The sequence below is a fragment of the Frieseomelitta varia genome, unplaced genomic scaffold (assembly GCF_011392965.1).
Source record: "Frieseomelitta varia isolate USP_RPSP 00005682 unplaced genomic scaffold, Fvar_1.2 scaffold_383, whole genome shotgun sequence".
Taxonomy (NCBI): Eukaryota; Metazoa; Arthropoda; class Insecta; order Hymenoptera; family Apidae; genus Frieseomelitta; species Frieseomelitta varia.
In genome coordinates this window covers 638,473-665,827 of record NW_025110127.1, presented here as the reverse complement: position 1 = coordinate 665,827, position 27,355 = coordinate 638,473, and the positions used below count along the sequence as shown (strand labels likewise).

Sequence of the window (27,355 nt, the reverse complement as noted above, 5' to 3'; positions counted from 1 at the left end):
AATTTAAATGTTTATAGTATATACATTATAATATATATTCTCTATATATAAAATATATATTATATATTAGAATACACATATTCTAATATATAGAATATAGAATTTAAATATATAGAATATATATTTATATTTATATAATATAAATATATAGAATATAATTATAGGGAATTTTTGTGAAAATATTTCAGCCATTTTGCAACACAGAGTATTTTGATAAATGTGTTAAAGATAAAAGAAGAATTTGTAATTGTTCTACGTGGTTCGTTAAACGTCAACATAATCCGATTACAGAGATTGAATTATTATTGGCAAGGGACTGAAAGAAATTTTAATAAAACAGTAGAAAAATGTGGCAATATAAATATAGAGAAGTATAAAGAAATTTTGTTGAAATATTTCAGTCATTTTGCGACACAGAGTATTTTGATAAATGTGTTAAAGAATTTGCAATTGTTCTATGTCGTTTTTGATCAAACTATATTTGCCGTTTTGGGCAATTAAGCTATGTTAACAAATGAAATCTTTTCGCAAGTATTTCATAAAATTCTATATTTCAACGATATCGTAAATATAATGAAATTGTAAATGCTACCACTTTTTATTGAGAGGAATGATTTATTTACGTTTATTTAAATTCAAAATTTTTCGTTGAATTTTAAGCAGTGCCTCTTAACGAAAACATCTTCTTTAAGACACTTGATATTTGCCAGAATGTACGGCAAACCGCAGGACGACTCGCCTTTGAGGAAAATTACTGCAACAGGCTGGACATTTATTTTTTACCTTATTGCTCACATTTCGTTTATGGTTGTTACGCGTTGCGAAACTACTTTTTGCATTACATAATGACGGCTTCCCTTGTACTTCTCTGATACAGTGTAACATTGACTACATATTATCGCATGCGTTAATTAATTTAACGTGTACAGTGTCTATCGAATAAGAGACAAATCTTAATTATAAACAAATAATAACTACATGTTATAAATTAATTATAATAGTAAATTGAAGAAACGTATTTTAATTTGCAAACAGATAATTTAATCAATAAAAATTTAATGAAACTGACAATTCAATTAAATTCGAATTCTATTATATTATAAAACGGGGAATTTTTAAATATTAAAAGCCACTGCACAGATATAATATGCATCGCATCCTACAAAGTGCAACGCGTGTCTCTCGCTTGAAAATTTAACTTTCCTTTCGAAATCATCAATTACGTTCCAAAAAGACGTTGCACCACGTCCTTCGAAAATTGATGGACTTCGAAATTCACTCGGAATTTAACGACATTGTATCGAACGATGTACCAGCATGTTATAACGAGGAGTAATTTGCGGAAGTCGTTGATCGTCAATTTCCAACTCGGTATAAAATAAATTTCCAGACAAATGGAGATCCGGAGCCCGCAAATACAAGCGCAGGGGAAAGAGGGGACACACGAAGCTCTGACAATGACAGGTGCGAGAAGTCGCGGAAGTTTAATCTATCTGACGCGCGAAATAAATCGTTTTATCAGGACGATAATGGAGCAAGCCGTTCCAGCCTTTCAATAAGAATTCACTAATCAATTCCCTGCCCATTGACGAGGCAGAAAATCATATCCAGTTAATAATTTCTTTGATCGAATCTGCCGGTTTCCCCTCCCGGTTTCTATTTTCTCTTTATCTATATTGGTCATTCCCTTTATTCAATCTGGGAGTTTCGCTGAAAACATTATGCATCTCGAAAATCGTATTTTTCGATATTCAGACAGTGATTCAGACGAGAGGCGAAGAGCAATTGAAAATATATTTGTACCGTCAACCGTTTTTTAAATCCTTGACTCTCATCAGAACGTTGCTTATAAAATTGATTACGAAATTATCGAGTCGAATTGTTAACTGACGTTGAAATTCCCATCGATTTTAATTTAATGTAACTCGGATACCTTTAGCCTGAAATTTTACTTTATCTTTCAAAGATCGATGGAAATTCCGTATCCTTCGGAATGAAATTTATGTGAAAATGATAATAATAAACAGTCTTGCGTCTTCAAATTTCCCATCAGTCGAGTTTCCAAAGTTTCCTTTCCTTCGGTGAAAAGAATATATCTAGACGATCGAAAGAATATCCAACGGACCAAGTCGAAACGTCGACAAAGCGAGGCGAAACTGGAAGCCGCCCGACGACAAAGTCGACGAGCGAACGAGACGATTATCCGTGCTTGGTCGACCAAAACGGTTTCACTGGTACCGAGTGACCTACTAATAATAAGACCTTGGACCGACGCGCGAGTATGTCGCGCGCAATATTTCATCGCTCGAAGGCCGATCAATCGTCGATCGATTATTGCCCACGGTCAGGCCTCTGACAGTCGTCTGAAGGAGAAACGAAAAATCGGTGTGGACCAACGAGAAATTAAAATAGACCTCTGTTTTTCATCGTTGTCGAAATTTGCTTAATCTTTACAGTCTCTCGCTTCAAAGGTCTCGCAAATTAAAGGTAGACGCCTCATTTCTGCGAACGATACAATCGCGATCGGAACCTTTGCTCACCCACGATCGAACAAAGTCAATTTGCCGGGACAATTCAACTCATTGTTCGAGTCAAACACGCGTTAAGCCCGGGTGATTGATCGATAATGGAGCATCGTAGTATTTATGAGCGTGGCGTTAAGGTGCGAGCCGGCCTCTCGATCATTTCATCCTTTGTTTGTCGCAAATCTCTCTTTATTCGCACGACGTTTATCGGTGCGCCGCCAAGACTAAAAATATACGATCGACCCGTATGGAGGTCGGTTTTGTTGCAGAGTTATTCGTACTGGTGGAGAATGTATGGTGGAGGGACAGATAATGACAATATACAGGGTGTCGTGTTGTTTCGTAGATTAATATACACTGTATACAACTTGAAAGTTCTTTAAAAAAACAAACTTCTTCGTACACTCCGTCATTCGAGAATATAACGATCACAACTTATTATATTTCAGTAATATATATATATATATATATATATTTAGTAATATAAAAGAAATAATATCGTCAGAAGTTTGTTCAGTGCATTTGTAAGTGCATAATTACGTCTCACGACGCAAGTGATATTGATCATTGAATTTCGAACGATGACGATGATTTGAATAATTTTTAGTCCGATTTATTGCGTCTTTCATAACTTCGAGTTTGTCCAAGGTGTGAGAACGCGAACGTAACGAGAAACAGTTGCACAGTTCTCTCGACCAAACATGTGTACCGTAGGAATGCAAGTATCGATTGGCACGTAGGTTATCAGGAAGCAAGCCACGCTCCGAGAAACTCGCTGCGAAACATATTACACGACTCGTAATGCGTAATATCAAACCATGATTTTGAATAATTCACCGATCGCCATGTTGGGAGTCACTCTCTGTCTCGTTCGACGTTCTGTTATTGAAAGGCTGTTATTTTGCAGAAGGCTCGTACTATCGAGACAATGCCCGCAATAAATAACAGACGATACAAACTCTCTGAGATATTGTACGACGTTGTAGTTTGTAAATATACAAAAGAACGATCTGTAAACGATCTAGTCGATATACAGAGTGTCTCGTAACTTGTGGGACCCACTTTGGAAGCTGATTGTACGCCTAAAAATAATGAAAAAAAGTCATAAACACCCTGTACATGTCACGAATAATCTCGTAGCAGAATGAACACTTTCAACTCGATCGTTGCAAATTTATAATGCAGTTCATTGTGAATCATCATCGGATAAATTTCATCACTCGCTTGATTATCGCGTTTGTCGCAGAAAAATGATACAATGATTTTTTTTTTTATGAAACTGGAGATTTCGTGAAAATAGTATTGCGGTGACGCTCATCGAAAGATTCGCCGGCATTAAAATTTCTTGTACAACTGTTCGACAACGCGACCTTCGACCTGATCTACTATTCTAGTATTTAAGCTTTAAACTTAGGTTGCCCCGAGCGAAAACATTGCTCTTCCTTGTACAGTCTATAGTAATATTTCTAACAAAGTAGAAGAACATACACTCAGTTAAAACATTATTTGTCGGCTAGAGAAATGATGTCATCAAAATAAATCCGATCTAACCAGTATATAATACAATTAACCAACAACAAATCCTAAATAAACACAGTCCGTCTCGTTTAAAAATTAAAACGTTCAACACTTCGTTACGAAATGTTAAACAGCCGATGTTTAGCTCTCGCGTGTGTTAAATTTAAATTATATTTGTGAATTGTGAAATATTGTTTGCCGAAGAAAGAGGAGTATGCGAGGTCGCGTTCGTCGTTGTAAAACGGAACTGAATTCGCAGCGCGTTGACCCGCGGATCCTGGCGCTCGAATAGGTCACACGCCGGCACGTGACGACAGAAATCACGTTAGATCACGGCGAACGTACGTAGAATTCCGCGGTCACGTTAGCAAAACTGACGCAAACGCCGACGACGATTACGAGCTTCAATTAGAGCGTCTTCTGTTTCCTCTTCGGTTTCTTCCTCCTCGTCGATCGGCGGAAATTTTTTCGCCACGATCTATTTGCGTGCGTTTGCTCGATGTTCTCTCTTTCTCTCTCTCTCTCTCTCTCTCTCTCTCTTTCTCTCTCTCGAGCGTACGATTGTAGACGTGGCATAAATTTGCGTTGAGCAATCTCTCGAGTCGAATGACTCGGCCGTGATTAACGAAATCTTTTGTAATTTATGGCCTGCGTCTGGCTGCCACGATCGGAGATCTGCCTCCGTTTTGAATTTATTCGTACCGCGAGAAGACGCGGTAAGTGAAAGTTTCTTTTTCGTTTTTTTTTTTAAAGAAGAGATCGTTCGAAGAAGCTCACGGGAATTCGGTTGCAATCAAGTTCTACAATTTGCGTGTTTGCGAAACGAAATTCTTTTTTTTTTTGGAGAGGATCGCACGATCCTTTCTCTGAACACGTGACATTGTAAATATCGAAAAGAACATTCAGAACTGAATAAATAACATTTTCAAGTCGTCAAAATAGAGAATTATACAGATTAGAGAGAATTAGACTAGACTAAATTGAATTTGAAATTTTTGTATTCATACTCGTCGCTGGATGTATTGTCACATTTTTCATGTAAATTTTACGATGATAACTATTGGTTGGAAACCAAAGTATCTTTCGGAGAAAGGATTTAAAACTACGAAACACGGAACAGAGACGAACCCTTTATCTGAACCGAATTGACCTTAGAATCTCACAAAATGTCACAATAAGACAAAAAGTTTATTCCACTGATGCATAGATTTCGTTCGTTTCAATGTCTCTCATTCTAAGACGATAAATCAGTTTTTATCCATTCTAGATAATACAAGACAATCTTATTTAATCGTCTATTTCACCGTGGACCGATTTTATCTTCCGCGTTGCGTCAGTAACGCGAGTTTATTGTCCATTTTGAAATTCTTGAGTTCGTTATTTGTAAACACGATAAACACGCTTCTGTTTTATTGTTTCGATTTTACGTAATCCTTGTTCAATTTTAACGGTAACCTTGTTGAAAGACAAACGGGACGTCTCCCTCCCAACGACGAGCAAATTTCTTTCCAAATCAGAAGACTCTCGAAATTGGAGTAGCGGGAATATTTTTAGGAAGTAAAACCGATTGAAAAAGATTTTATATCGTTCGATAAGCGTTATCGACGGTCAGTTTGAGAGAAAACCGTTTCGACCTCTTTTTCCAAACGAAAATAGATCTCCATTTCTTGGGCTTGATTGTAATAAATCAAGCTTTTTCAATTTCACGAGATCAAATTAATTGGCAATTTGCCGATCAATTGAGAATTCGTTAATTCGTCGTAATATTGGTGTGCAATATTTCTGATCGTAATAATTTATTCATTCACGGAAATCCCTCGATGAATAATTCATCTTCATATCAATTCGTCTGTATCTTTCGTACAATATATTATCGTGAGCGTAAATTACGTATAAAACTTGAAACAAATGATTTAGATGTTGCAATTGTTTGTCTTCAAACAAAATTCACTCCGGAAACTTCGTTAAATTACTATATTATAAAGCATAATGTCAAACGTGAAATATAGAGTAAATATATTATCGTAAATGTAAAGATATAAAATTTGAACAAATGATTTGGATATTGCAATTGTTTGTCATCAAACGAAAGATATTCAGCTCTCTGGCTTCGTTAAGTTAAACATAATACAAATGTACGAAACGTAAAATAGTAGTTAATTATAGCAGACACTTTCTTAAAAGCTCCGAATATATTTAGCATATCGGATTTCTAAGTGGATCAAAAACGTGTTCCACTCGTGATTTTTATTTCAAACATTTTCGTGACACAGAATTTACAGTAGTATATTATCGTACTCTATAATGACAGCCAGATAAGAAGATGATACATTCGAGAGTTACAGAATCGGTTTCTTTCTTTTTTTTTTTCCATTTTGTTAAATCATAATTTCGTTACGCGCGCGTATAAATCTCCTGAGATTTAATGAACAGATTCAGAACGAGCAGTGCAATTTGCGCGACAGAAGAAAACGCAATTAATTATCGTTCGCCTCTGTCGAACGTTGTCGTTTCGGAGTATTAGCCATTTTGTTGCGTAACCGTCACGCAACCGGAAAACGAAGAATAAAATTATATAACACAATTAAAAAAACAAAAAAATAGGAGGGAGGGAGGAGGAGACGGAATCGTGACTTAACATATCAACATCCGCCGTTGTGAATCGTTGCAAAACGTGTTGTATATGTTTCGAATAACAAGACGAGGAGTGTCGTTCGTGTAATTAAAAATCGACAACTGTACCGATCGTTGTAAAGCACGGGGAGAAAGTGAAACAAAATGTTGACGATACAACAAACATAAGGATGTTTCGATAACGGAATAAATAATAAAGTAATTTGTAACAATTTCTCCTGACTGATCTTACAAATTGTTATCACTGTCACACATACGACATCTAACTAGAGTATATATAATATAATAATATTAATATATATAAAATATAGTATATATTAATATTATATAATTGATAATATTAATATATATGTAATAATATTATATTATAAGAATATAATTGTATATAATATTATATTAAATTATAATTACACTATATAGTATAATCATAATATAATATAATTATATTATAATTATACTATAATTATACTAAAATGATTATACAAAGAAAAACTTATAATTATACTAAAATATTATAATTATACTAAAATGAAATTTTGCACAACTATAAATCATCGATGCAATAATCACAAATATAGGCAACACTTTGTTATCACTTCGGATATACAGGGCTGAGTTCAAAAATTTCATTTAAATAGTAATTAAATTTTGAAGAAATCAAAACAGACGGAAGATAAACTGTGCAGATGTCCGCGGCACAGTCTAATCTAAACTACGTAGACAGACAAACAGCTTTCTTTAACCTTTCGATAAAATATTTTCCATGTAAAATCTTTTCCTGATAACGGAGGTCAAGATCTCCGACATGGCAAATGAACGAAGCAACGGAGAGAATGTTTCACTCGGGGAAGAAGCGTGGAATTTTTCAGCGATCCGACAGTTTATGAATGGCAAGTGCATGTCAGTGGCAGCGCGTACGACGGTCACGCACGTGCGTGGCCATGTGTAGCAACGCGAAACGTTTAACATTGCGTCGCGGCATCGCGCTGCGTGTATTGTACTTGGCCCAGGCCACGCAATCGCAATCGCCGTGTTATGCAATTCCTAGGGATGGAAACAAACAATATCGCGGGCCGTGCGATCGATAACGCTGCATTTTGCACGAAGGTCTGTCGCACGTGCATGATTTATCGGGCCGGCTCGCTGGATTTCGACGATAGTGAAAACCCGACGGTGAACAACGTTCGAAATTGCGAGGCAAAGGCTACAGAATCCGGAAGTTCAAGGAACATTTTCTTGAATTCGACACTCAATGGTCAAGCAATTGGAGACGGATGGAATTTTACGTAAAGGTGCGTCCGAGTTGTTAAATTAATTTATTCTTGAATGGTCGAAGTTCAAAGTTTTGTGATTTTTTTTTTTTTTTTTTTTCTTTAATTTGACGATCACTCAAGAGTCAAGCAGTTGAAGATGGATGGAATTTTACGTGAATATCACGCGATTTGCTAAATCAATTAATTCTTCAACGACGAAAAGTTTTCAAATTGGTGCAAGTTCAAAGGGCGAGGATACAAAGAATTTTGTAGTTTTATGAATTTAAGAATCGCCCAAGAACTGAACAGTTCAATATAGCTACATTTTTGAAGGTTGATCGATGAGGGACAGTCTTCAGATTGGCGTTAGAGAGATGAATATTTAGAAAATTTAACAGTTTTCCCTTTAGCCTTTATCGTTGCACGAATTTGTCTCACGAAGCGTAGGTTCGAAGAGAACTTCTTTGATTTTTAGAATCGCCCAGAGAACTTGCCAATTTGTCCGAAGTATTCAACTTTCTTCCGTTTCTTCGTCACGATTAATGATTCTTAGGCTTTCTCCATATCAGCGACGTGCAGTTGAACTCGCGTGAAAGATGACTCCGCTGAATCTGAAGACTTGTGCTCGCGTAAAGCCGACCTTGTCTCGAAAGGCTGACAGACAGGAACTAATCGAAAATGACTGATTCCTCCCTGTTTACGTACATGTATCTGCACAGTTGCAAAATTTCAGCTGCTTTATTCAATGAAAGATATGCTCCAAATTTTTCGACGAGACTATACTATGTCACGTAATTTTTTGATCAATGTAGGGGATACGATACTGCTTCCACCCGTGACAAAACGTCCGCTATTAGTTTTCTACACCGAAGGTCCACGCTACGTAAGTAAATATCCACTGTATTGCCTGTGCGCATCTTCTACGTCTCCACTCGCAAATATTTATTTTAATAATTAGTGTTTGGACGATAGTTCTTCATTATACAATAGTGATTTAAAATATTTTATTACAAATATTTTAGTTAAAATAAAACTTTATATAAAGCACTAAAATCTCCTACATCTCCACTCGCAAATATTTATTTTTAATAATTAGTGTTTGGAACGATAGTTCTTCATTATACAACAGTGATTTAAAATATTTTATTAAAAATATTTTAGTTCAAATAAAACTTTATATAAAACACTAAAATTTCCTACGTCTCCACTCGCAAATATTTATTTTTAATAATTAGTGTTTGGGACGATAGTTCTTCATTATACAACAGTGATTTAAAATATTTTATTAAAAATATTTTAGTTCAAATAAAACTTTATATAAAACACTAAAATCTCCTACGTCTCCACTCGCAAATATTTATTTTTAATAATTAGTGTTTGGGGCGATAGTTCTTCATTATACAATAGTGGTTTAAAATATTTTATTAAAAATATTTTAGTTAAAATAAAACTTTATATAAAACACTAAAATCTTCTACGTCTCCACTCGTAAATATTTATTTTTAATAATTAGTGTTTGGGACGATAGTTCTTCATTATACAATAGTGGTTTAAAATATTTTATTTAAAATAAAACTTTGAATAAAACACTAAAGTCGATAAATTTCTTTTATACTTAATTTTTTTTTTATTACTATCTAACGAACTCCATTTTGATCGATCAATTTCTTCAAAGCTCGAAGTTCGTTGCACCAGCTCTACGTTTCCACGGAGGAGAGTTTCCTGTTTCGCCGTTTTCCTTGGCAAGAACGAAGTGACCCGAGGTATTCGGCAAATACCGTCGATCAACAGTAATAAACACGGCGGCGAGTGATATGCACATTTTCCGCTATGATTACGAGCTAGTTACGAAAGCCTCTGTATCAGCGCGAGCGTGTTTCGCGTTGGTGACAATTCAAGAAGTTCAAGATCGCGTAAAATAAAGAACAAAAGAAAATGTCCCATTATCACGAGCGAAAGTCGTGGATTTGTGTATCAAATTTTAATTTCTGGTATCTAGCAAAATTGTTTGAGAAACTTTTTGAATTTTGTTGCGAAAAGTTTCAAGAATTGTTTAAATATTTTCTCGTCGCTATGCCATCTAGATTCTGCAATTTTACGAGGAAATTTAAAGAGGTTTAATACTCATTGTTGTTGGAAACAATTTTGTTTGTCTTTCTGAAGCAACTGGTAATTGGTAAGTTCTATAAAGCGGATGCCAATGGAACATTCTTCTGTCCTCGATTGACTAGTGTGCTATGTGAGGAGAACTATTCTATTTGGTAAATGGTCTAAGGCTTTTGCAACGCGTGGCACGCGCCTGTTATGCAAATGCAATTCTCTAAAGAACATTGGAAGAATTCTGGTTTTGCAACTCAGAAATGCCTGCACCTTTGTGTCCACGCGTCTCGAATGGCATTCGACGCTTTTTCTCAAGCAAGTGTTCACGGTGTTCAACGGGCGAGATGTTTCTTTGAATTGTCGACTGATGGTCGAGCTATTAATGCCCGTGGTATTAAGGAATAGACTAACTGACCTGTTGGAGGAAGAAAGGTGTTGCCTTTACAAGGTTGCGCTTGTCAGTTAGGTGAAAGCTAATTGATCCTTGTATCAAGATTACAATTATCTGTGGGAGACTTGGAATGCAACTATATTCCAACTACTTTAATTTAAATTCGAGCAGTAATTGATTCGTTCAATATTTAGAAAGAAGTTTCGAATTACAGAATCACAAAATCACAGAAATATCGCATACATTTAGAAAACATTTATAATCTTCCAGCATAATTTCCCTACGCGTCGAGAAAAATATTTATCGCGTAACACATATACACACACGCACAGACATACGGCCAACGCTGTGGGACAAAGTCTTTCGAACGAGCATAATCAGAAGGAGCTACGCAGGGAAAAAAGCCACCTTTGTATCACATTAACCTTTCCTCTGGAACCGAGTCAATTAGTTTCTAGAAATCGACGAACACCTCACGTTGGGGGGAATCGAGCGTCAGACGAACGAACACGGAAATAAGCCGGGGAAACCGTCGATCATTCCATTGCATTGAAAGACGCCGGGGGAAACTCGGCGAAGCCGGAGGAAATATTAATGAGAAAGAAATAGCGTTTGCCGGCGTGTAATTAGCAGCATAAAGACGGTGGCGACAAAACAGACGCAAAGCGAAGAAAAAAAAAAAAAAAAAAGGAAAAAGAAGAAGAAGAAACAGAAAACGCGAGAAAACAAGTCGAACTCTGTTCCTTTGCACGCGCGGAACCGTCGATAATCTTATCGCGTCTCTGGAAAACTCGCTATTTGCAATTTAAACGCGCCGATCGGTTCGTTTCGGTTTTTCAAATGGAATTTTTGGCAGTGCAATTTATCTGAGAAGTTATAAAATATTGAGTTGTTTATTACAAGTTATAAGAATAGTCTTTGAAGTCGAGAAACATTTGAAGCTGTTTTCTATAATATCTGGTACGTAAAGTAATTTTCTACTATTTCTTTTAGAGATTACAAACATTTTACGCGTTAGGTTTCTGCGATGAATTATTACGATACACTTGCAGAAAAAATACGAGAAATGATTGATCTTTCTAATTTAAATATTTTTTTGAGGTTCTTTTTACAGAAGAAGTTTTACTTCGTAAACAAGCGACTGTATCGTGTGTGTTTTCTACGGTGACCATGGTCTCGCGACGACCATGACCGAACAGATGCTCGCGCGTGTACGCACTTGATCTGCTTAGAAATTTTATCCGATCCGTCAGAGGTTGCGTCAGAAGACGCGCGATACCCGTACAGAAGTGGACAAACTCGCCTCGAAGGTTTGTTTGCCACGACTTCGACTCCCTGGGACTTCATAAAATTACAAAACAGACATTTCCTTCACGCTCCGAGAATTTGACTTCGATCGATTATTTTCACATTTTCTGCTCTCAGTGTCTGTCACGTGGCTCGGCATCGACTGAATCATTTCCTCAAACGTAAAGTTCGAAAAATTTCACGGAAAAAGAGATTCTCTCAATGTGAAATTCCTAAGAACGTTTCTTACTTCTCATACAAGTACGATGCCTATTAAAATAGGATAAAAAGCATGGAATTGAAGGACTCTTCGGCTCTTTGAAAATTTCCAAAAGTATTTCCAAAAGTATTTCTCATTTCTCGTCCGTGTAATATCCATGCGACGTCAAATTAGCGTCACGATGCTCGCGTCGCCAAGTCTCGACCTCGTCGGAAAGATTAGGCGACTCACGGCCGTTCTAGAAAACGAGCGAATATCGGGTAAGTCCCGTGCCAATTGAAAAACGTTTGTACGTAAAAACGCTTGCTCGTCGTGTTTAAGCGGCCGTTTCCTTTTTCGCCGTAAATAATCATTTCTCTGACTCGTGCTTGCGGCTCGAAATACCATTTCACGCATGCACGATTCGTTACGAAAGAAAACTCTCGAGTGAGAGGAACGTCCGAAACGATTTTTCGACCATCGATAATGCACAATGCTCTCGCGTTTGTAATAAAAGCAATCGGACACACGTTTTACGTAAAGAGTTGAATACAAAATTCTGCGGTTCGAGGATTTCTCACGGATTTTACGAGTTGTAACGACAGGTCACACATTTCTGAAGAAGAGGATGTTCAATAGCGTAGAATGTTTGAGCAGCGTGGTGTTAGGTTAAAAAGAAAAAAAAAAAAAAAAATCAGTACTCGAGGAATTGAAATTATTTGCAATATGTAAGAAAATATGCAATTGTAATAATTAAATTATTGATATATCATAATTGAAGTTGGTTACATCTAATTGTATTTTATTAAAGATTAAAAATAAAAATAAAAATTGAAATTAAATTATAAATTTTATATTTAATTGTACTTTCTTTAAGAATTAAAATCCAGCGATAATTTAGCTACGCTTGACAGTAACATTTTGTAATGATTGAAACCGAATTGTATTTCCTGTCTGCATTATCCTCCGGCTTTCGTTCTTTCAGTTTTATGGTTTTTCGCACGGCGTTGCGGCGTCGCGACAAGGTGCATTCCCCGGGGGGCGTTCTTTCGCAGGTTTTTAGCCCGCGCGAGTGATAGAAAGCGGAGAAATAGGAAATCCATGCACGAGAACAGCCTACCACGATAGATTTATGTAACGCGTGACAGCTGAGTTCGCGAAGGAAAAAAGCCTAGGAAGCGTTTTATGTAACGGTAAAAATGTCGATTATGACATCGATAAATTCGCGGTAGCTGTGTCACGTTGCTGATCTATCGTTCACTCGCGTTCTCCGCCACATATTTCTCAAGGGACACTGTTGCCCACAACTATATTTCGACACTTCAAATATATACACGTATATAGTATACTTCGAACGAGACTCTTTAACTCGATAACTGGGTTACTCTCAAATTGGAAACTTCTAATTCAAATCAATAAAGGAAGAAAATTAATTTTATAACTCAATTTCCATTGATTTTAATTTAGTATAATTTAATTTATAAGTATTTGTAATAAGTATAATTTATTTCGCAAGAGGAGAGTGAAACGACATGTAAAGAATAAAGGAAATTTGGAATTTCAACGACAAATAAAATCATTTCCTCCGAATTGCAAGACGTGCGCAATGAATTCTTGAACTGGTCGACACTTTGTCGGAATATTTTAGCACACTGTGCAAAGTTCGATGAGGACGGGATCTCGTCTCGCGAATTGACGAGGCAGGAAAAATATCTACGTTCAATTTACTTTCGATCAATGAAACGCTCTGGCATCATGCATATTTTAATTGTAATAAATTATTGATCAAGATGCTAATGACATTAAAAACGTATCTGCTGACGTCTACATAAATTTAATTTGAATTATCGTGCCACGTATCCGTAATAGGTGATAATTATAGCTAACAGCTACATAGTCGTTACGACATTGAACCGTTACTTAAAAGTTTAATACACGCGTGCTTCGCGGAACAAAAAATACTCTTACATTTCCAATGTGCATATTATAGTGGTTTAAGATAATAAAACACCTTAAAATAGAAGGAAAGTAAATGATACGCTGATAATTCTAACTACCGACAAGTAACGCATAAAATTTTTATCACAGACATTAAAAAAAGTAAAAAAAGAAACAGAAAATATTTATAATATAATATAAGCTACGCGAGCTTTCCTTTGCGTATTTTGCGGAGAATCATTCAAATCTGTAAAAATGTTTTATATTTATTCTCATTCAAGTCACTAAAAACTGTCCTATGTCTAACAAAAATTATCAATTGGTCATTCTGACCATTTTAGGTAGTTCCAACGTGAAAACCATCACCAAAATTATCTTCTTGATAAACTTGATTTTAAACAGACATTTTCCTGAATGGCGCACTGAATAGTGGAAATAAATGGACAAACGCAAACATGTCGAGACGCTGAAAATTCAGTCTACTTACGATGTACATCTCTATCCACTTCGTGAAATATTACTCTCATTTCATACGAAAATTTGAACCGGTCGCGCGATAGATTCGATTATGCTTGGAAGCACCGAGTTGGAAAGACGTTTCGAAAGGCTTCGGGTCTAAAGGTTCAGCGGAGGTACTGGATTTCCATCTCCAGTGCCACGCGGTGCACGACCATTCACGATGAAGAAGCGGTTCTGGTTTAAGGCGGATCCGCAGCGAACGAGAGCGAGCGGTTAGTACGTACGCGAGTGAACCGGTTCACTCGATTTCATTCATTTGCCGGATAATCGTCGTGTTCCTGTTTGCCGCTCAGGGACGTACCGACGCGCGAGTGCACACGCAAGGCACTCAAGGTCTCGGGTTCTGCACTCGAGAGCCGCGGCTTTCTCGCCCGCCTCGTCTTGCGACGAGGTGCTTTTGCGCTGTCGCCGACAATGGAAAGTGGTACGAGGCGTGTGAAAGTCAGACACGCGCTCCTCTTCCGCCAGAACGCACAGAATCCAGGAGAGGAACCGCTGGCGAATTTTTTCACGCCTCCTCGCGCGGTTCTGCGCGAATTTACCGCGGGCATTTGCAAGCTTTCGATCGACTTTTTTATATTTATTTGTCATCACTTGTCATCTCCAAGCTCTTTTACAAATTTTAGGAGAGTTTACGCTTCGAATTCGAATCTTTTCAACGCTTTCTCCGTTCTACGCGAATCCACGACGGCCACTCGGAACGTTTCGATCGATGTCTTATTTGTTCGTTGTTTTCCACGAATTTTCCAAATGTTCGCTGGAAATTTTAAAGTTAGAATTTTTTCTCGCGAATTTTTCACGCTTCCTCGATTCTAATTTAGAATCGCGAATTTAGAAGATTTGACTATTTTAATTCATTTGTCACCGCGCTTGCACGAAATTTTATGGTGAGAAGCTGAAACAACCAAAAAATTCTTCAAATGATTTTCTATGAACATTGAGCCGGCTAACGTTTCCCGAAAATCATCTCGAATATTTGAAGATCGGCTCAGATTCGTCAAACGCTCGACTGTGATTCGTATGGGACTCGATCCCATCCCTATCCGGCACGGAGTCAACCGGCCGTCGTACAATCATTAATCTGGCTAGTCACGTGGCGTCGGCTGCGTCTTATTAGTTTCGATGCGACGACACGTGGCCGTGTACGGCTTTCGAATGAAAAAGTTGCTGTTTCATCGGTCGAAGTCGAACTCGAATGCCGGCCCGTGTAAGGTCGTAGGGCTGCCAGTGGAAAATTTTTCAAATGGCGGCCCCCGTCGCGCGCGCAAAACGCTCGGAGAGAATCGATTTCACTCGGCTATGATCCGAGGATTAAACGCAACTCTGCTCGACGAACGAAGGACATTTTTTCATAGTTTCGAGTTTTAGTTACTTTTTTCAAAAGTGCACCCGTTGTTAAAAAAAAATCTAGCTTCTAGATAATATGAATCTCTGTAAACAGACACGAGAATAATTTGTTCTCTTCGATGCTTCTCAAATTGTCGATATAAATTTCGATCAAACATCTATTGCTAGATCATCCGTCGTTCGAGTTTCGTCGTGAATTCGACGTTAAACTGTCGGCACCGTCTTAATTGTAACTCTATCGAGGATTACGTGTAAACATTTCGATTAACCTGAATTTGGATTAACTGAATTGAATAATAGAGTACTGAATAATTACTTTGCCTCGGGAGGATGAGGTCATAATTCGTTCTACGTCGAATGACACTGCCATTGCTGTGACGATAGAATCTCACAGCTGAGAGCTAAGAGCTGTAATATAGATGTATTTCTTTCCTTCTTTGTGCGAATCATAGTTCAAAAAAATTAAGCGCTCTGAAAATACAAAGTCCCCCAAATGATAAAACTCAAACTTTTCATAACAAACTTCAATGCCAAAATTCAGTCTTATTGTCACAATAGAAAATACCACGCTTATCGAATCTTTCATACTTAAATTAGACATTTTGTCAAAAAAAAAAAAAAAAAAAATTAAAATGACTAAAATTTCTTTTACTCGAAAGAGAAAAGTATCATCGGTTAATTGTAGCTATTTACTCCTTGCAAATGTAAACTATTTAGTATTTTGGAGTGATTCTTTACAAATGTCCCATTTCAAAGTACAGATGTGCAGTGTGAATTTGTGACTTTCAAGCTTTGCACCATGGTTTCCTCGTTAAAAGCGACGGGGCGTAAAATCCCGTCTAACTCGATTCACGACAGAAGAGAAAGCATAGAGGAACGTGGATCGAAAATCTGATTCGAGAACTCTGATTATAGAACGTGGAACGTTAGAACGCCATATTCGTTCGATGTCAGCTGGCATTCATATTTAATCACCAATGTTCCGCGTCACGAGCAATTCGTGCGTCTGTTACGCAGCGTTTAAATCATAATTAATTACGTAGCAGTTCGATAAATAAGCAGCGCGCAACTCGCGGGGCGTTCATCAACGTTTGCTCGCTGAATTCATAATTAGTCGCAATTACGACACGGTGCGCGCGCGGTGTCGCGCGGTGTACTTGTTTCGAGCGAGTTTTCGCCGATCGATGCGCGAAATCAAGAGCCACGCGGAAAAGTCGAGGCAGTTCAGTTTGCCGACTGAAATGGGAGAGACTGGGTGACTTTTTGACACGACGCAGCTCATGTGCGCGGCTTTGTTCGTGACGTGCAATTTCACGGTCGCGGTCGGACTGCGTCGGTCGATGATAAAAGCTTACGGCTCGCGCTATCGCCAGCGGCTCTACGAGTCGCGTTTATCGTCGCGAAAACGTCTGACGAATGATTCGATTCTTCACACGTTCGCGTGACTCCCTCCTTTTTTTTTTTTTTTTCGCTGCATTCACCGACTCGAACTTCAGGCGCCACTCTATCGAGAATTAAACTCTGACAATGATTCTTGAAAAATATTTGGACACGGAAAATTCCAATTTCCTTTCGAATTGAACTCACTTGATGTCACGATTTTGATAATTTTGGTAATTGTCGTACTTTAAAGAAATTATAGAAAATCAAAGTATCGATTTATTAATTTACCTTAAAAGAGATACAAGTGGAAAACACAAGGTTGAAAACAAATCGAGTTCAAAGGGTTGAATCACAGTCCGACATTTAGAATATTCGAACTTCGAACTTGAAGTCAGGATTGTGAATTCTTTTTTGTTGAACTTCAAATCAGAAAATTGTCATTTTTTGAATAAAAAATTAAAATTTGAGTCACAATTAAACAAAAAAAAAAAAAAAAAAAACGGTTAAAAGATAATAACCAGAGATATGATATTGGAAGAAACACACGTGCAATTTTCAATTATGCTACTGCGCGACAATCTATAGAAAATTTTACAGAAGGGGCATCAATCGAATTTGATCGTTCGGATCGATAGAATTCGAACGAGTGATAAGATACGCGTATCGATCAACAACGTTGGAGGCTGTATTGTCGGATAGAACTTGCCCGTAATATCATGTGGAGACGTTCTCCCGTGGGATGTGTTTAGTTTTATAATAACACTATCGATTTTATCGCGTGACTAACAGTATCGAACATCGTACATGAATGTATATAGAAAGATGTTGTAGATATTATTCCACGGTGTAGTAACGGTGCTTATTAAAAAATTTAATCTTGCCTTACAGAGAAAATATAACGAGAGAATTCTTTCCGGAGAGTATTCGCTATTTACAGTATCAAACTTTCGGAACGACAAAGAAGGGAATAGTGTCATCACAGAAACGAAACATCTATACTTTTAGCATGGAAAATTTTTCATCGGCGTTACGCGTTGGATGAAATATTTTTCGAGATCTCATTAGCATTGTAATTAGAAACGAGTATACTCACGATTATGCCGAAAAAGAAAATCCGAAATCACTACAGTAAATAAAGTTATTACGCTAGTAAAATTTCTGAATGTTTCATACAACGTGTTTCACAAATTTTAAAAAATTTCCAAGATGAAAATTTTCAATGTAAAATTAATATTGAACATTACGAGAAGGAAATTTTATACAAGAAATTAAATTGTCTGTCTTTGTATGTAATATTCCTGCACGTGTATCGTTTCACATCGGGTGGATCGGGAAACTTTTCGAGATGAAGCTCGATCGTCGCGATCGCGAGGCATGAATATGCATGCACGCGGAAGTACGACGTTGGTACGCGCGAATTCACGCGATCGCGTTCGCCTGAGCACGCGCCGGTCTTGCACGCAAATATTTGACTTCGTTCGATCTCGCACGATCCTCTCGCAAACGTATTTTCATCGCAAGATCCGAGAAGGACACGTGCCGTTTCCGTCGAATCGAGGGACGTGGGGCTTTTTTCTCCGACTCGCCCGCACGGATCGCGTTATTGAGAAACTGTTTGTTCTCCGCGAAAACAATCTTCGCTGAAACGACGGAGCTCGATTGTTGCAACGTCGATTTACTCGACATATCAACTAAGGTTCCTGCTCCTTTAAAAAATATCCAGAAGATTTCTTTAAAAAATATCCAGAAGGAATAATACGAGAAAAGAAGCTACATTAAATTAATATAAACTGTATCAATCGTGAATTAAAAAAGAAATAATATGAATAATATCGAGTAACGAATATTAATATCAACAATGTAATGAAATGAAGTAATAATAAGTCACGGATTGTTTGATACTTGTTATGTAATACGAGGAACTGTACTTGTGGCATTAACTCGTGAATTCTTTCACGGTAGAATTTTTTTGCAGCAAAATAATTGCACAGAGATTTTTATTTTGATAAATAGACAAGTTATCTTCCCTCTTAAGAGCAGTATCTTTTTCTCAATCTCTTTGAATTAACAATTCTCCTCGGCGAGTTGTTCACAAAACATTCTCCTGAATATACAACTCTCTCAAAGATCGAGAAAACTTGCAAGAGTTTTTTTTTTTTCTACACAAACAAACTGCCTTGATAAATTCATTAAAGAACGATAGTCGCCAGGTGATCGATACGTGGGAAACGAAAAATTATGGTGGAAAATAGAACACGCGTCGTTTGGTAGGAAGTTTTACGACTGAATCGCAATATCTCGCTGGCACATTGTTGAATTCCGCTGGTACACGTGCCACGAGGTCAGTCGTAAAACGGTGCTGGAAGAACGTTAGCTTGTTACGCAAAATGACGACGGACGAGCGAACGAATACTAATATACAAGTGTTTTCAGCCGGTTGGCCGTGACCACGAACAGCTCGCCAATGGAAAATAGAAACTCGTTGGCGCGGGCGCCTTCGCTCAAAGGACAAACGCGATTATCGGCCCGGTTATCGGTGGCAGTTAATCAGACCACGATTTATCGGCGAGCTGCATAAATTTCGCGCCAACGATCACGTACAATACGCCTACGATCGATTAGCTTCCCGTTCCAATCGTAATTACACGCAGGCAAGTACGATTGTTCCTCTCGTTTCTCGTCTTTTCCCGTTTTCTTGTTTCTCTTTCAGTTTCCACGAATTTGTTAATATTTCTCCTTTTACATGGTCGACCCATTTTTTTTTCTTTCTTTCTTCTTTTTGGTTGGTTTCGAGTTGACTCGTTCTCACGCTTCCATTTGGATTCAATGAAATTGTAATGTTCGTAATTTATGCGATCAGATAGCAACAAAACGAAAATTCAGTCGTGATAAATTATTGTTCGATACTCGTGATAAATTGCTATCTTTGGCGGTTCGTTTCGTTGATTGAGCGGATCGATTTTCCGCGCGATGGCACGTTAAGCGGATGCAACTCGCTCGCAGATTAATTGCTGGACGTGCTCAAGGTGAAAATAATCGTGGCAACCGGGGAACGAATTGTTTCCGTTTCTTTCACGCACAACACGGTTGCATCAAGGAAGCTTCTCCGTTGCTCGTCGCGCAACCTGCTAATGATCGCTCAGATAGTATCGTCGGATTATACGTTGCTCAAACCGCCACTCATATTTGTAGGATATGTTAATTCGTTTGCAATCGCGACCAAACCCTTCAAATTCAGTCAGCTACTCAAATTCAACATTTCGAAACTTAAACTGATAATGAATTTTTACGTATTCGCGACAAATTTGAGTATACATAAAGTGAACCTGACGGAACATCTTTCTATTACTCCAAAAAATTTTACTACGTCGACAGTGATGATATGAAAAAAATTTGATAGAACATTCTACAGAGCCATTATTGCTTCAAGTTCGAGTTTTCGGGAAGGAAACGATCTCCTAATTATTCCTGTAATTATTGCGTATTTATTATCACCAGGTAGCCAAGTAATCACCAACGAAAAAGTTCTAAAAATTATTCCGAAATTGAATTGTTCGAGAAGAGCGATCTTCTTATATTAGTAAAAGAAATTGTATACATCTTTCGTCAAGGGTTGTGACTTTCGAACAGCAACTTCCTGTCAATCGGCGACCAGGTGGTAGCGTAACACGACGGCCCGGTTTCCTGTCCCACGACACGGATTATTGCGTCCGCGGGTTGTTGTCGACCGTAAAAGTTTCATACCGGTAATCCTTGGCATACTTAGGCCTGACAAAGTGTCAAGCTACGTGCTCATTCTTAATCTCGGTCGAAAAACCTGCTCGGAACAATATGCGCGACACGTAAGTACGTCTGTATTGTACGTACAGCCGGTGCAGCACGCTGGAAACGTGTACGTGTAAAACGTTGCACGCCCAAAGCCATTCCTTGCATTTGCTCCCTCGACTGTACATTCTTATTCTAGTACTTCTCTCGCGTTCCCGCTTCTAGCGCCAGAAAAATTGGCTAACCTGTTTACTGATGTAACAGAGGAAAGGAAAAGCGAGCGACAGCATGCCTGTACGACGTTGAAACCGGAAGGGTGGTAGCCAGGGAGGGTAAAGGTTAAAATATGAAGCTACAAAAGACAGGTTGTTGTGTATATTTAACTGTGACCGCTCGGGAAATGGTCGATCAATTTTGACGGTGATTGAACGGCCGATTTATCTCGTTGGTGAAGATCAGTGTGAATTGTGCCGCGATGCGAGGATCGAAAGAATTTTTCCTTTTTATGTGCTGTTCGTACTGATACTAAGTGGGATAGGTCTTGATTGTTTTGTTTCTAATTAGATTATGATCTCTTGATAGGACAACGCGATGATCAATAGTTTAGTATGAATTCATCGTCAGAAAGTAATTGATTGTAAATGAAAAATCGTTTCCCGACTTAAGAAAGTTTGTCTCTGTACCCGTTATATTCGCAGTTGAATACTTTAACGAAGCTTGTGTAAATCATTCTTCCATAAATCACTTCTATTCTCTACTAATAACAGGGATCATAACAGGAATATCTTGAGTATTATTGTTATTTCGACGGTGCTTTAGATTTTAGGGGATGCGCTGAGTCCAAGTCGCTCTACGAAATGACAATGCCACTTTCTCATCCTCCAAACTCACAAGTATAATATCGTACAATACATACAGATGATTCGAATAATTTGCAAAAAAAAATCTACAAATCAAATTTCCTACTCTCAAAGTTACAAACTACACATTTACACTCTCGTCTCAGAGGAAATTATCCCGATCTCTCCGAAAATGAAAGAACAAAACGAGTCCGAACGTAACGAATGAAAAACACTGAAAAAGATGAAAAGGCGATTCGCAACATGTCGACGATCCGCGGTGGATACTCGCCGGGCCTCGGATCGCAAACACGGCGAGAGTGGTTGCAAATAAAATTATATCGAGCAGCGATAGAAACAAATAAGAGATGGGATCCGTAAATAAAGCTAAAAGGAAAGTCAACAGGGGCTGAGGCCGTACGGGCGTGCAAACAAGGGCGTAACTGGGATCGACCTAGAGGGGGGTTGGTTGTTCCTTTTGCAGCCAGCGACGCGCCGATTCGAAGCGGAGGGGGCGCTTCTAGAGAAAAATTGATAAGAGAAACGGGACAAAACGATAAGAGGGAAGAACAAACGCGCGATCGATAGCGCCGCGGAAGAAACTAAACCGAATCCAATGGAACGGAGAAAGGTGGTTGGAACGTAGTAAGAAGAAGGAGCGAGTCGTAGGGGTGGCTGGCTGACGAGCGGGCGAGAAGAGGTGTGTAAGACGGTGGATAACGCCGCAGATAGCCGCGGTGAGTCGTTAAACGCTGCGGAAACGAGCCGGCGAACAGTGCAATGCGCCCTGGCTTTTATTTACCGAGCGCGTGCTGCTTTCCATGGGACCTTTAAAAGGCACGCGTGAAAGGAAGAGTGAAACAGAGAGACGAAGCATGTGTGTGTGTGTTTACGTGTGTGCTCGTACATACGTGTACGGTGCGCTGTTTCTGATGTTTCCTTCCTGTTGAACTTTCCACGTGCCCGAGCCCTGCACGCTTGAAGGGTGCGCTCGTGCGTGCTCCTTCTATCGTCCCTGTTCCTGTATGCGTGACACATTTTTATTCCACACCACGAATGAACAAGTACAAAGGGAGGGGATTCTTAAAAAGACACACGCCGTGCTTTTGATATAAATAGGCGCTGCATGTGGAAAACATCCACGGGGGGGTTGTTAGAGGGTTCCGATCCGGAGGTCGGCGGGGATGAATTCTCGGTAGACAGGCGGATGTTTATGCAAATTCATGTTTTTTTCTGACGGCAATTAAAAAAGTGTAGACTAACTAAACAAAGGTCTCGCTAGCTGCATATTGTGACGCGTCGTTTTACTTTTGATATTTTATATACTTTTCACTGTTGCGCGCGTTCTATGTTGCACTTTCGTTGAAATTTCCTATAAATACGTGGGACTTTGTCTTTATCGCTTTGTCGCTAACAATTGAAAGCGTACAAAGACATTCCGAAGCGTAAGTGATATATTTAAAATAAAGGAGATTCTGGAAATGTATCGTGAATCATGTGATAATGTGATTCATCGGAGAATAAAGCGGCGATGTACTTCGTTTCTGGAGGAATTAGAATGCTTTTACTGCGTCACAAAATCGCTTTCTTTTTTCGCTACCGCAATACGCAACTTTGATATTCTTATTGCAAGCTTATGTAACCTATTTTACCAATGCGTTCTTTAGTTTATGCGTTATATAACTTGCTGTTTTGTTTTCGAACAATGTTCTCTGGCTCGTGTATCGAATGTGCCGCAAATTAGCTGAACAACATTCAGATCGAAGTAATCTTGAAGTATGATCTTTGAAGTATTATGATCAAATGCTCCAGATTCTGTGTGTCTTAAATCCATTTGAATAATTTAAACAATTCAATGATATCTACCGTGGATTACAAAAACTATTTAAATACTTATTAGTGAAAGTAACAATTATTTCATAGAGAGATTACGAATATATTCAATCAGTATTTTAACATTACTTTAATATAAGCGATTCAACACGCGTTAGATTGCAAATTTTTATGCAAATTCATATTTTCAAGAATATAATCTTCGGCACTATACGTTGTATACACTTTATATTCAAAGTTTATGCACTATGTGCACCTTTGCCATCTTCAAAAAATGCAGAAAAATTCTCAGCGTACTTTTTACGCGGTTGAGATATTTATTCATGCAGCATATTACTTGCTTACTGAATACATGCTTGCAATAAATATCTCACGATCTCTTCTATATAATCGTGTTTCGTCACGGCGTTGACAAAAGTCCAAAACCAGTTTCGTGTAGCAACATTTGTTCCAAACAACTTTCGTGAGCCACTATCGTGCAGTAATCGAGAGCAACAAAGATCGATCCGAAACAATTAATTCAAGCGAGAACGATACTTTTTTTTTTCGCCGGCCATCGAACATTCCAACGGACAACCATGATGATGAAACGTAAAATGTAAACGGAGGAAAGTTCGATCGAACACTCGCGGCAATAATCGTGGAAGCGAGCTGCGTCGAATTGAAAAGCGATTCTCCAATCCTCATGAGCGATTTACAATAGCTTCCATCGCAATCATCCGGCGAAACCTTTTCTCTTGTGTTACGCGTTGTCGAGGAAAATGAATTCCTCGCGGAGCCACGGCCGAGACGACTTTATAATCGCGATTGCGTCTCGTCGGTTTTACCTCATCGCGGAAGTCACGATACGAATCTACCTTGCGATTTGTCGCGATTGTCTTTAGATAGCGGGCTTCCTGCACGTTCGGTTCGTCGGTACATCTGCTTACGTGTAAGTGAATCAAGGTCGTGCAATCTAGACGCGATTAAACGGTACTCCAGAGATCGAAATGTACTTTCGTGTACGTCGCTCTTACATTTAATCTCTAGTACAGAACAAATTGCAGATATTTATGTAATTTACTACTAGAAATAGAGTATAGAACTCGAGTATCAGAGCAATGGAAAACAGTTTGTAATAAGTATCTTGTCAAAAATACCAAATTTCTTCATTTTCACCAATTTAGTAGAAATAAATGGTGGCATTAATCTTTCAAATATTTCGCGATTCCGTGCGTCGTTAACACTGGAACTACCGACGAGTGATTAAAGCATAAAATTTTCATCAGAAACATTCGAGCAAAAGAGAAATAGAAATTTATAATACAACGGAGTGAACACAAGCTTTTATTTGTGCATTAACAAGAATTATGAATAATTGATCATTTTGACAGCTTTGGTAGTTCTAGCGTTAATCATAGATAAAAGTGAACTAGATTTGTTTATAGCTCGATACATACAGATCTATAAATAACGAAAAGATCCAGGTTCAGTGCATGTGAAATTACGTTCGCTAGTCATTTTCTCTTAAACAATTTATATTTACAAGTAAATAACAGGAATCCAATACTTGGTTCACTCGTGTTTCGCTTTATTTCGTTCGATAGATTTCAACGACGACTAGAAACGAGTAGGCTCTAAGTATGGTTAACCAGCTCCAAAAGGAACAAGCTCTCACGGCGCCCTATCTCTAACATCCGCAGTGGTTTTCGTATACGTGCAACGCGGCGGCGATGATTGAGATCAGGAACCCGGTCCAAATGGGACAAATCTCCTCTCCCTCTTTCTTTTTTCTTTTTTTCCTTTTTTTTCGGCCATCCAATTTCAGATCTCGAGAAAGAGAAAGAGAGAGGCTGCCGATAACTTCCCTTATCAACGGCGGCCCGGGGGGAAGGAAGCAGACGAGTGCTAGGAAAAAAAGTAGTACGTCGAGCGACCGCGACACGTCGAGGTCTCGCGTCCTTGCCAGTTACCCCACTCGTGGCGCCCGGAGTGGGATCTTTCCCCACCGCTCTCGATCTGTTCGTCGGTGGCTCCCCCTACTCCCTTCCCCGACTCCCCCTTCGCCCGCCGCGGTATGTAAGAGGCCGCACATGTTTCCCCGCGTTCCAGTCTCGCAGCGGCACTCGCGAGTGATGGTTCGTGTGAATTCGCGGAACGGTAACTGTTCTTGATTAATCGACAAGAAAAAGAAGGAGGAAGGAAAAAAAAGGGAAGAAAGAAACGTTCGCTCACGGAACGAAGGACAGTATACAGAAGCACGTGTGTTGTATATAATATCTATATTTGTCTATATATATATATATATACATATATATGTATGTATATATATATATACATACATATACACACCTATATACATATATAGATATACGCGTGTGCGGTAACGCGCGCGCGCAAAGGACGAGTTCTTTCCTCAGTGCTCCGTTCGAGAACTGACACGACACATCGCGAACGTCGTTGCAGCGAGTATCACGACACCGAATATCGATAGAGAAGCTAGAGAAGAAAGGGGAGGCAGTACACGGCAAACATCGTCGCTGCCCCGCTCGGTTTCCTTTCTTCGTTACCCGTGTCTGTCTCACAAACCGCGTCTTTCTTTTTTTACTTTTATACTCGTGAACCCGCGTACGCGCGTCAGCCGTACGAAAAACATCGGCGCATAACCTTACTTTCGCGGCGCAATATCGGATCGGATCAGACCAGATTTAAAGCAAAGTGGGAATCGACGAACTGCGCGAGTGACAGCTTGTTCGTTCGTCGTTTTTGGAGCTATTGCGGTCTGCAAGGGAGTGTGACGGAGAGGAAGAGAAAGAGAGAGGAGTATCTTGTGGTCTCGTACCTTGTAGGAGAACGGAGCAGGAGCTACGGTGAGAGGGGAGGAGTGTGGATACGCAACGGCCAGGATATTCCGAGGGTGTAACGGAACTAGTGATCTTCCACTGACGTCATTTCGTGCTTTCGTGCTTCGCTCGAGGGACGAGAATAGTGTTTGCTGGCCCGTTTGCTGAAGACACGTGAGTATCGAACGTTCTCTTCTCCGCTCCAAGTGGAACTATGGACGATTCTTACGTTGGATCGTGATCACGCGGCGGTATAGTAACTCACACCGTAGTAGATCTCACCTACATTACTCCTTTGCACCATCACTGTCAGCGTACACACCGCGTCACGCGGCCGGATAATTTATGCGTAATTATCCGCGGTACGAATTCTGTAACGTGTCACGCGATCCGAGCACGATTCCACTTCGTAACGGCTTTAGCCACAACTGGTGGCGCAGTGATCGCGTCTCCGAACCTTCGATTATCGCAATCAGCGCGACGTTCGATACATCGAATCGATGACTCCGACGAATCACCGTTCAAGACGACATGTTTTTCAAATGTCGTGCGTTTCGTTTCGATTTCTCGAGTCGATGTGTCGTCGTTCTTTGGACTGATCACGAAATAATAAGAAAGATGACAGCGATGTAACGCAGTTGGTTACATGATAAAAGTCGACGTACGCTTCTTCGATTTGAGGTTAGTTCCGGAAATGTACTTTTACGTCGTATATCGTATTAATTGAGCCAGAGCAGTTTCATTGTATGACGTAGCTGTTTAGGAGCCATATTGCTCTTATAATTAAATCAGTTTTCAAATTTACTTTAGAAATTTTGTGGAAATCATCGTACAATAAAATTAAGGAAAAGTAGAGTTGATCAATTTTCGAATTTTGAGAACATTAGAAAATTTCCACGATCGATTTCGAAAGTGATCGTGACAGGTGAATCTCGTTGGGATAGATGTTATTAAAGTCTCAGAAATATTTCAGTATGATACACATAACATATATGTAAAAAT

General features: G+C 38.9%; 2 long non-coding RNA genes across 2 annotated transcripts in view; both read left to right on the top strand.

Moving 5' to 3' along the window:
- LOC122531289 overlaps positions 1-27,116 on the top strand; it is a 69,180-nt gene extending 42,064 nt beyond the window's left edge. The window contains exon 3 of the long non-coding RNA XR_006307245.1: positions 26,360-27,116. This is a non-coding gene — a long non-coding RNA (uncharacterized LOC122531289). The remainder of the gene's footprint in view (positions 1-26,359) is intronic.
- On the top strand, positions 7,274-12,624 carry LOC122531291. Its single transcript, XR_006307247.1, has 3 exons — positions 7,274-7,969; positions 8,743-8,813; positions 9,606-12,624. It is a non-coding gene; the product is annotated as an uncharacterized LOC122531291 (long non-coding RNA).
- Positions 27,117-27,355: the final 239 nt, after the last annotated feature.